The following is a 12,163-nucleotide window of genomic DNA, read 5'->3' as shown; positions in this document are numbered from 1 at the left end:
CACATTGAAAAGAAAAATGAAAAAGGATTCTGTAGAGAGATACTCCAGAAGCGGAAATAAGTTTCCACTCTAAGCCGAGTTTCATAATGCAATTAACTCCATTAGAGAGAATGGAATTTTGAATACTGTTCAAATAAAGACAATGCAGTTAGCAGCAGCAGCAGCAATTCAAGAAGAATTAGCAATGCCCTTCTGAAGAGAGCTACTGAATTAAACCTTGGAGGGTTTTAAGATTAAGCCATTTAATTGTTACTTCAGGAGCTCTGGACTTTGCATAGACAGGAGTCCAGGTGTTAACACTGATTCTTTTCTGTTCTCTACAGATAACAAAACTGAATCTCAAAGTCAATTAAGAAAAATCTTTACAGTCCTTATTTCCCCTTTTTTAGTGTATTTTGGGAGGTTTATTTTAATTGTAGGCACCATGGGGAATTAGGGACATTATACACAATGAGATGTTATTGAATCTTGAGGTAAAAAGATAACTAGCGTTTGCCCAAATTAATCTGTCTTAACTTTAAAACCATTTTTTGGTAGGTTGACACTCAAATTCTGCCCTTTTTATTACTTAAATCATTTTAATAAGAGAACACTGCTTCAGTACCAAATACTAATACAAATGGCATGATTAGTTAGCAAGAATTATATTCATGGATTACATTATATGCATAATTACAATAAAAAGTCACATAATTCATTAATTGTCTCACTTTCCTCCCTAAATATACCCACTGTTAACATATCATATACAAATTGCTCAGAATCCTGTTATATGTATCTGTATGTTTAGGTGAATGTGTATCCATTCTATCATTCACTCATTCATTTACCAAACAAATAATTACTGAGGGCTTCTAAGTGCCAGGTACTTCTGTAGGCCTTTCTTCATGGCCCTTGTGGTTTATTTTGGAAGATGGATAACATAATGCAGCATGATGTAAGTTGAAGCAGGTCTGAGTTAAATAAAATTAAATAGATAAGGGGTAGAGAGGATTCTGGAGAATGAAGCTGTATTAATAGACTAGTTATAGCTCTTAAGCAAGAATATTTAAACTGAGATCTACATGAATTAAAAGGGGAAGCTGGGTGACTGCCAAGTCCCTATGGCAGGGATAAACTGGGCATAATGAGAAAGAAAACTGAGGGACTAGGCCAGATATTGGCTGTAAGCTATGAAACCACCTTGACCATGACATTGGAGGGTTTACATCCAGCTAATATGCAATGAATTGTTAGAAGAGGGAGCTAACAGTAGAAGCAATCTTTTAAAGACTAGTTTGAAGCCAAAGATAATAGAAGTTGAATCAAAGGTAACTATGGTGGAGGTGAGAAGTGACTGGATGAAAAACATATTTGGACAATAAAGCCATGAAGCCAGTAGACTCAACTGTGGCACTAATTGTGGGAAAGGCAAGGTCTCAGGGTTGATCCCAAGTTCTTTAAAAACTAAATGAATAATTATATAGTTTACTAGAATGAAGAAAAACTTTAAACTTACTATATTTAGGTTGTGGAAAGAATGGGCAAAAATCATGAGTCTGAGTTTTGAAAAAGCTCGGTTAAAAAAAAAAATAGAAGTTGAAGTGGACTAAACTTGTGACCCCCTTCCCAAATTCAGGGACCAGATGTGTTGAATTGCTAACCCTCAATATAACGGTATTTAGAGATACGGCCTTTGGGATGAAATTAAGGTTAGATGAGGTCATAAGGGGGTTTCCCTGGTAGCTCAGCTGGTAAAAAATCCACCTGCAATGCAGGAAACCCTGGTTCGATTCCTGGGTTAGGAAGATCCCCTGGAGAGGGGAATGGGCACCCACTCTAGTATCCTTGCCTAGAAGCCTGGAGGGCTATAGTCCATGTGGTCACAAAAAGTCAGTCACAACTGAGCAACTAACACCTTCACTTTCAAGAAACACCAGTGTTTGTTCACTCTCTTTCTGTGTCAATATCAAGAAGTCATGTGAGTACACAGCAAAAAGACATCTATCTGCAAACTAGAAACTTTCACCAGGAACCTAATTAGCCAGCCCCTTAATCTTGAACTGCCTACCTTACAGAATTGTGAGAAAATAAGTTTCTGTTTTTTAAGTATTTTGTTCCAGCTGCCCAAGCAGACTAATATAGATATGCAAGTGGAAATACTAAGTAGGCATTCTTAGAGACTAGAAACCGATGGTCAACATAGGCATTGGAGACAAATATACCGATCTGGAAAGGGGCATTAAAGTGATATTCAGACCTGAGCTGTTACTAAACAAGATTACTCTTGAGTGAGTTTCCAGATAGAGAGGTGAGTGGGCCTTGGACTGGGTCCTGGGAAATTCTGATACTATCTATTTATAGGGCTTCCCTAGTGGCTCAGTGGTAGAGAATCTGCCTGCCAATGCAGATGTGGGTCCAATCCCTGGGTCAGCAAGATTCCCCTGGAGAAGGAAATGACCACCCACTCCAGTATTCTTGCCTGGGAAATCCCATGGACAGAGGGGCCTGATGGGCTACAATCCAAAGAGGTTGCAAAGAGTCAGACATAGCTCAGCTACTAAACAACAACAAATCTACTTACAGCTAACACTTGAACAACATGGGATTAAATTGCAAGGGTCCACTTATGTGCAAATTTCTTTCAATAGTAAATATTACATGGTGTGCGGTTGGTTGCATCCACAATGCAAAACTGTTGATACAGAAGAACAGAGAATGTAGAGGGCTGACTATGAAACATAGGGAGATTTTCCACTGGGTGAAGGGTCAATACCCCTAACATCTGTGTTACCTGTGATGTCCAAGGGATGACTGGATAAGTCTGAAGACAGAGAACTCACCACAGGAAAGCAAGAAGCAGCAGCAGTCAGGGAGAAAATAATAAAATCATAAGGCAAGGAAACGCACCTGGGAATTCCTACAGAATATAATCTAAGTATTGGAGTTGTTGTGTTTTAAATTTTGATGGATACTGCCAAATGTTCCTCCTAAAAGATTTCACATTCTATAATCCAGCCCAAACTCTATGGGGTGGGCCTTTTCTTCTGCGTTGTGATTGTGTATTTTGAACATGCCTAACTTTAGTTTTCGTTTTTCAAAGGTAATACCTGTTTGCCACTATCACTGTGTGCAGGTGTGTGCAGGCTTCTGGGCTTTGGCAGATTACACACCATAAATTATCATTTATACTTTTGTTTCCCTCATTACTATTGTTATATAACCATAGGCATATACAGTTCCTTGTGAAATACTGAGATTTGATGGTCATACAGGATAAATATTTCAATTCTACTGTTAAGATGTATATTATTTACATTTAGTAAACATAGATATTCACTGTATATGCAAGATTACTTGACATAACTCTAATTCAGGCTGCAACAGCTAAACTTCTAACACTGAACTCCCTTCTATGTGAGGATCTTATATAGTGGTGACCTTTTAGAAAATAGTTTAGCACAAATACTGCACGCAGATTAAGATAACTAGATGTTTCTCTGTGAGACACTCATTTACTTCAAAAAAATCATTCTGGGCTTCCCATTTCTGACTAGGTAAACATATAACATCTTGCCAAGAGTTTATTTTTCACATTTCACTCACTATCCTATTGCAAGTAATTAGAGAAAATAGAGTTTGAGTACATTTTTTGCTTTTAAATCTGCCTGAAATCACATCCTTGGACTAATGGCTATGCTTCATGGAAGTAAACATTGACTCACAAAGTGTTAGGAGGACAATTTCAATTGGGATCTATTGTTATTTGCTTGTTACTTGAAACATTCCTATGCTCTTTCCTGAGAAACAGTTTTAAATGCATCATACAATTCAGTTCCTATGATAGCACACATTTTTTTTCCCCCAAGGAAAGAATAGAATCTGTGTCTGTGCGTCTGTGTGTGTGTGCTCAGTTGTGTCCGACTCTTTGTGACCCCATGGACTATGACCTGCCAGGAGCCTCTGTCCGTGGAATTCTCCAGGAAAGAATACTGGAGTAGGTTGCCATTTCCTTCTCCAGGGGATCTTCCCAACCCAGGGATCGAACCTGTGTCTCTTGCATCTCCTGCCTTGGCAGGCAGATTCTTTACCACTGTGCACCTGGAAAGTACAGAATAGAGGCTCAGTTCAGTTCAGTTGCTCAGTCATGTCCGACTCTTTGTGACCCCATGGGCTGAAGCAGACCAGGCCTCCTTGTCCATCACCAACGCCCGGAACTTACTCAAACTCATGTCCGTTGAGTCAGTGATTCCATCTAACCATCTCATCCTCTGCTGTCCCCTTCCCCTCTTGCCTTCAATCTTGCCCAGCATCAGGGTCTTTTCAAATGAGTCAGTTATTCACATCAGGTGGCCAAAGTATTGGAGTTTCAGTTTCAGCATCAGTCCATCCAAGGAATATTCAGGACTGATTTCCTTTAGGATGGACTGGTTGGATCTCCTTGAACAGTCTATCAGAGGGCAGACATAATAGAGGCTACCAACATCAGTTCCCTATAGTTAATGTTTCTCAACATTTACCAAGCATTTGTATCTCTTTCAGTTGCACTTTAAAGTATTACTTGGGATAAATTAATTAGCATCACATTTTGGATATTTCTTAATCCTTTTTAACATTTAAGATATCATTTTAATACATGCTGAAATGTCAGAAAAATTATTTGATATTGATTTCATTTGCATTATTTGTGAACATTATTTTACTTGCATTATTAAAATTAAATACATCTTTTAATTGTAGCTTTCACCTGAGCCTTGCATAGTATACATTTTCATCTTCTCTGTGTTGATTCACAAACTCAGGAACTTCTCAGGTGAAATCTGAAACTGGCCCTATAAATGGAGGCCAACGAAAGACAGAAGAAAAAGGCAGACATTCCAGATTGATAGGTGTCAGGTTTAATAAGCAACAGAACATACACAAAGTTTGTCTTGAGTAGCAGCGAGACAAGCAAATCTCTGCATCTACCCACCAGAATCTTAAATTTTTATACAGAGACCTTAAGGATCATCTGGGGCTTCCCAGGTGGGAGAAGGTGATGGCACCCACTCCAGTACTCTTGCCTGGAAAATCCCATGGACAGAGGAGCCTGGTAGGCTGCAGTCCATGGGGTCGTAGAGAGTCGGACACGACTGAGTGACTTCACTTTCACTTTCACGCATTGGAGAAGGAAATGACAACCCACTCCAGTGTTCTTGCCTGGAGAATCCCAGGGATGAGGGAGCCTGGTGGGCTGCCATCTATGGGGTCGCACAGAATCAGACACGACTGAAGTGACTTAGCAGCAGCAGCAGGTGGTATTAGTTAAGAGCCCGCCTGCCAATGCCAAAGACATGAGATGCAGATTTAATCCCTGGGTCAGGAAGACCCCCTGGAAGAGGGCAAGGCAACCCATTCCAGTATTCATGCCTAGAGAACTCATGGACACAGAAGCCTGGTAGGCTATAGTTCACAGCACCACACAGAGTTGGATATGACTGAAATGACTTGGCACATGTGCAGTTAAGGGGGTTTCGTCATGTATTCAGTCCAGATGGCCTCAACAACCTTATTCTCTAAAGGCTGCATCCTTGAAAGGGGTCCTAGTGAGGGAACGGTGGGTGGGACTACATTTCAAGGATAAGGGAGAGATGAGGAGCTTCCAGTTGCCCAATCCAGGGTCAGTCAGCAATGATATCCTGTTTATGACTCTTTCAATACTCTAAAGCCTTGATCCTTTATTTCCTTTCTTTTTAAAGATTTCCACCTCATCTATTTACATGCTCAAGTATCTATAAAAAGAGGATCTCACAAATTTCCTGGGACTCTGTACTCTCTCTAGCTACCTCCTATTCTCTTCTTTGTTATTCAATCATTATAAGTTGTGTTCAACTTTCTGTGATCCCATGGGCTTTAGAATGCCAGATTCCTCTGTCCTCTACTATCTCCTGGAGTTTGCTAAAATTCATGCCCATTAAGTTGGTGATGCTGTCTAACCATCTCATCCTCTGCCACCCCTGTATGACAACCCATTCCAGTATTCTTGCCTGCTAAATCCCATGGAGAGAGGAGCCTTTGGGGCTATAATTCATGGGGTCGCAAAAGAGTCAGACTCAACAACTCAACAACCCCTCTCACCTATATCAAGTTATGGGTCAAATATTATTTTCTCATAAAGCCAACTCTGATTACTCTGCATACAGCTGAAAACTTATCCACACACCAACCATCCCTGATATTCATTACCTTCTTTGCTTGACTTCCAACCCTTTTGAAATACAGTGGTAAAAGTTTCATTACAAACTAAATCCCATTGATTCTTTAAACTACCAGAAACATCCATGCCTGTCTATTGAAAGCACGCTTGCCAAAAATAAAAGGATTTTTTAAAATTTAGGTGACCTGAAAACTGCTTCTAGCCCAAGTGAATTCACTTCATGCCAAGTGAATTCCATGACATAAAAAGTACTGGTCACTGTATGCTTTCATTTAACCCAGCAGGCCAGCTCTGACTATAGTTAATCTCCACCAAGCTAGCATGCTATAATTTAAAAGGAAGTTTAAAAGGAAAAAGACTTGACTGTTAGTTAGTATTGTCTATGGAGTAATATACTAAATCAAGAGAAGCAACCAAGAATCAAAAAGTTAAGTGGCTTCCCTGGTGGCTCAGAGGTTAAAACCTCTGTCTGCAATGCAGGAGACCTGGGTTCAATCCCTGGGTCGGGAAGATCCCCTGGAGAAGGAAATGGCAACCCACTCCAGTATTCTTGCCTGGAGAATCCCATGGACGGAGGAGCCTGGTGGGCTACAGTCCATGGGGTTGCAAAGAGTTGGACATGACTAAGGGACTTCACTTTCATTTTCTTTCCTAAATGCCCAGGGAATAATCTCAAATTTTGCATTCAAGCAATTGTCTTACTCTCACGTTTTGAACTTTCACATCGTCATGCAGATAAATAATCATGACTCTCATCTGTACATGGAAAAAATATACACTAATTTTTCATCAAATAGGAGTTAAAAAATTCATTGATTATAGGGCACATTTAAGGTGTAATCAGTTATACTCATGGGCTCCCCAGGTGGAAGAGTGGTAAAGAATCTGCTTGCCAATACAGGAGACACAGGAGATTTGGATTCGATTCCTGGATTGGGAGGAAAGATTTCCTGGAATAGGAAGTGGCAACGCACTCAAATATTCTTGCCTGGGAAATGCCATGGATAGAGGAGCCTGGCAGGTCACTCTAGTCCATAGAATCACAGAGTTAGACACGACTGAGCATGCATGCAAATACACTTGTAACTAGCTTCCTACATTATGGGTAAGTCTGTGTTCACAACTTACACCCTAAAGTTTGACTGTATCTTTGGTACTTAGAACTAATCATGTGTCATTCAGCCATTCGTCCACCTAAGTTCAGCAGTTGATATGTAAGTCTGGCATTTCTCTAATGAGTATCTGTGCACAGGTTAGGGCTCACCTGCTCTCACTAGAATCTTTTCACATATATGCATGAGATGTACATATTTTAAGAAAAAGTTTACATTGTTCAAGCAAAGCACCACTTATATATAAGGTAATAGAAATAACTTATAGAATGATAACTTTGATGTTCAAAAAGAGCTATGAAAGAAAACCACAACCCTTTAGTAAAAAAATAAATAAATAAATAACTGAAGCACATTGAAGATTTAATTCATCCTTTAACACCATAAAATATAGGGCTTCCCAGGTGGCACTAGTGGTAAAGAATCTGCCTGCCAAGGCAGGAGACACAAGAGACAGTTTTGATCCCTAGGTCAGGAAGATCCCCTAGAGTTGGAAATGGCAACACACTTATGTATTCTTGCCTGGATAATTCCATAGAGAGAGAAGCCTGGCGACCTACCATCCATGGAGCTGCAAAGAGTCAGACATGACTGAGCGCACACACACACACAAACAAGATTTAATATGATAGAATTTAGAAACTTCAGTGAATCTAAATTTATAAAAATAGTAAACATAAGTACTGTTTTCAATAGTTTCTATGTGTGAATGTGTTAGTCGCTGAGTCATGTCTGACTCTTCATGACCCCACAGACTGTAGCCTGCCAGTCTCCTCTGCCCATGGAATACTCCAGGCAAAAATAGTAGAGTACTAGGGGATCTTCCCAAGTCAGGAACTGAACCCAAGTCTCCTGCATTGCAGGCAAATTCTTGCAGAGAGCCACCAGGGAAGCTCTTCCATAGTTTAACATGTGTATATTAAATTGATTAAATTAAGTGATAATTGGTAACTGAATAAATGTATTCTTAGAATATTTATCAGGGATCTCATAAAAGTAGAATAATATTACATGAATGTCACCTGTTAATTTTTCAGTATCATTAATGTGGAAAAAAATGTTATCCCATATTATTATTAGTCACCTATCATGTGATGCTTAAAAAAAAAAAAACTTTGAAAAACCACTATTTTATTCAACATAGGCAGCATTATTCATATTCACACAAACATTTTTCCCTTCTGAAATCTGGTGATGATACATCATACTTTTAGCATGATAATTCAGAAAAAAAAATGCATTGACTTAAAGCCAAAAGTCAAAATGCTTTTAAAAGCTGTAAGAGTGCAAATTGTTCAATTATATATTAGTAAAGTAAAAAGAATATTACCATTGAAAATCATAAATTTTCATTCCTTAAATAAGTTTACTACCATATAAGTTGTCACTATTCATAAAAACTCTGTATTTAACAAGAAGGATGAAATAATTCCCACCTGATAGTTTAATATAGATAGAATCACCAATTGGTGCTACATTATAAGCAACATTTTATCTATTCCTGTGGTAACACCGACATAGTAATAAAGGATGTAGTTAGTTTAAAAAGTTATAATTTGTCAAAAGATGAAAAGAATAGAATCTTACCTTAAAGGAGACATATATAATCATCCTTTACCCTTCAGGAGTAAAAAGACATTTACAACAACACTCCTAGTAGGCTATTTTTATTATACAAGTTCTTAGATTTTATATTTTACATGAAAACATGCCTCATTCTGAGGAAAAATATCACTCTACCCACCTTCCTATTGTAATTGTTAGACTTAATGACATGACATCTAAATGGCATAGGTATGAAAACAGTACTGCTTCACATTTCACATAAGAACAGCTTAAGCAGACTATCTGCAGTTCTATTTCATCAGCAACAGCGATTTGAGGTTCACTACAGTGTATTTTGAGGAGGAGGAGTGACATATTCCTACCAATCACAAAATGATAAATGATTGATCTCAACCAGGATCACAGACTATTACATGAATCACATTTCTGCCAAAATATCAGCTGCAAAAGATGCTCAGTCTAAAGAGATCAGTTCTGTGCTCCATCCTTTAAGGATGCAATCAGACTGAGGTATAAGTATGTCATGTGAAGCATTAACAGGGATTTTCCCCCATAAACTGAGGGGTGTTTTTGCTGTGATAAGAAGTTAATATGCATCATCCCACATGTAGAACAAATGACACCCACCTTCCCATAATAATTCCGCTTTTCTCGTGGGAATTATCTAAAATGATCTCATCACTAAGCTGATCAGTGGAAGGAATGAGGTCCAGTAGGGAAAAAAGCATTCTTGGCTTGAAAAATTCCCCCTACTGCTTGAAAATGGTATACAGCAGTAGAAGTTAAGACTCTAGAAACCAGAGATTTGCTGAACACAACAGAAAAGAAAATGGAACTTTTTTTTCATTTTTTAAACCCAGCTTAACATTGGCAGGGTTATCCTTGGACGTTAGTGTTCAAAGTAAGAGGTATTATTATAAGAGGGAAAATGCATTATGTTCTGGAATTAAATTTGTAAGTGAATATGAAACCTCTTTTTACTCCAGTAGTTTCTATGGCAGATGGAGGAATGGTCCCTAGATTTTGTTAGTGAACCAGCTGACATGCTGATTAGTTGAAAGCTCCTACTTTGTTTATGGTTATGCTCTTGAGCATTCTAAAACAATTCATCAAGCAATTTCTATGGCTTAGGAAGAGTAACCATCTACCTTTTGATTCTGTAGAGACCTCCTGGCATCATGGAAATATTTATAATAAAATGGACTCACTTAAAGTCCTTTTTAGAAATCATAATGAAGGCATAAGTTAAAATGATTGGGATAATTTAATGAATAAGTGATGTTACTGAAGGATGAGGTTCAATATTTCTGGGCAGCTGCATGCCTAATACTATTTGACAGTTCTAAAAATGATCAAGTATGCTGAGAAGATTGAACAAACTCATACCTGCTTGGCATGGTTGGATTTCTATGTTTTGGTCATGTATAGTATAATTCAAAACTGTAAGCATATTTTCAGAATTTACTCTATTTAATTTTTTTTTTCCCCAGTCAGGATGTAAGGTAATCTTCTAGCTGAGCAATTTGTGAATGAGCTTCACAATATATGATGAGAAATTGAAAATCATCTCAATGGTCACAGGATCAGCCAAAAGTATGTCAGTTCCCTCTCCCGAGAGAACAGAGAATATGTCTATAGGATAGGGAATATCAAGCACTCTGGACTACAAAGGCTCTGAAACCATGTAATGCAGATGGAAAAAGACACAAATAAGGATCTGTAAAACGAAGAAAATATTTATAAAATGCAAATGGTGTCTTTAAAACTGATTTACTTGCATGTACTATATTAATACATATTCCTTACATTTTAAATGGACCCCAAATGATTAATATCATTAAGATAATTATGAAATGCCTATTATGTAACCCACAGCAGATTTAGTAATCTGTACCTCTTCAACTTGTCCCAAATTAGTTTTGTGGTAGGAAACTCAAATAGCTATATACAGAAAGACCAGTCATTGAAACATTTACATTGTTTTACAGTCGTTTCAGTTTTAATGAAGAATGAAGTTTAAAATCAGTGGAGAAGGAGGTAGGGCTATTATTGTATTTTAATAAAAATCAGTTGAGGCATTTTCAGAAGCCGTTTGAAAATAAAGCATTGTGTAAAAGAGATATTAATAAAGCCATTTATCATATAAACAGTTGAACACCTAGCATTTTTTTTTTTCCACACGAAAATTTAGACAAGCAAAGTAAGGTATCTTAGTGGCTAAAACACTTCTTTCCCTCTCTTTGTAATTTAACCCGTCGTTCTGCCAAGGAGAGACTTGTTTAGAACTTACCGAAGTTTCCCAAAGCAAACACCACGCACCGGTTCCTAATTCAGATGCTAGATCTGTGGGCAGCCTCCCTCCTTCAGCTTCTGATTACGCTAGACAACACTTTATTAATCATGTATGAATTTCTGCTCGTGTACCCTGAAGCGAACACACACTCTGCAATCTCCATCACCAAAAGAAAAAAGAAGAAGACGCCTTACCTGATGGTAGAAAGGGCGGCTGCAGGATCAGTAGCAGGAAGAGCAGCAGCCGTATGTATGGAACAAGCCAGGCTTTGCAACGAAGGTGAGATCGCGCTCTCGCTCTCGCTCTCTCGCTTCCTCTCTTTATCTCTCTCTATCTTACTCTCCTAAATCACTGTAGCAGCAAACTGCGTTGCATTGTGTCCCCTTTCAGTCACAAAAGGCCCTCCAAGCCGGGCAGCCAGGAGAGACACCACTTTCTTCCTGGAAGCGGCTGCCTCTCTTCTCAGAAACGCCTGGACCCCTCTCTGTGGCTCCCTCCACGTTTACCCTTCAGATCAATGAAGCTCGCGGAGCGGCTGGAGCTCAGCTGCAGCGCCGAGCGGCCAGCCAATGGGGGCGCAGGATTCCCTCCCAGTCATCTCCCCGCCCTCAAAACAAAACACAGCGTGCCTTTGACACAGCACAGAGTTGTGAAAAGTCACTGAATCCTATGTTTGAAATCTATCTCGGTTGTTCTTTTTTTCCCCCCTAGCGTTCATTCCTTCCAGGTTCTGAGGAATCAAAGCTCGCAGAACACTCAATCAAATCAGCTTAGTGGACGGTGAACATGGGGCGCGGAGAAAGTGAGGGCACCTGGGTTAGTAAGCGCTGGCGCTTTGGCGGGTGTTTGAGGACCATTCACAATCAGAGGAGTGACGGTCAGCTGGGAGGCAAAAGGCTTAGGTTTCTAGTCCTCACTGCCCTCAGTGACCTGATTCTTTCATTTTTGTGGCACCAGAAAATAAAATCCATTTTACCCGGAAGTTGGCTCATTCTCTAAATATTTTCTAAACAAGAA

At 39.1% G+C, this 12,163-nt stretch overlaps 1 protein-coding gene across 3 annotated transcripts in view; it reads right to left on the bottom strand.

Moving 5' to 3' along the window:
- Window positions 1-11,679, bottom strand: part of CDH12 (cadherin 12) — a 1,193,930-nt gene extending 1,182,251 nt beyond the window's left edge. For all 3 annotated transcript variants that reach the window (XM_069556583.1, XM_069556584.1, XM_069556582.1), the window contains exon 1: window positions 11,341-11,679. The gene's annotated coding sequence lies outside the window, so the exon portion shown is untranslated. The remainder of the gene's footprint in view (window positions 1-11,340) is intronic.
- Window positions 11,680-12,163: the final 484 nt, after the last annotated feature.

The sequence above is a fragment of the Ovis canadensis genome, chromosome 16 (assembly GCF_042477335.2).
Source record: "Ovis canadensis isolate MfBH-ARS-UI-01 breed Bighorn chromosome 16, ARS-UI_OviCan_v2, whole genome shotgun sequence".
Classification (NCBI taxonomy): Eukaryota; Metazoa; Chordata; class Mammalia; order Artiodactyla; family Bovidae; genus Ovis; species Ovis canadensis.
Note: the sequence above shows the minus strand (reverse complement) of the source record. Positions and strands in the feature narration are given on the sequence as shown.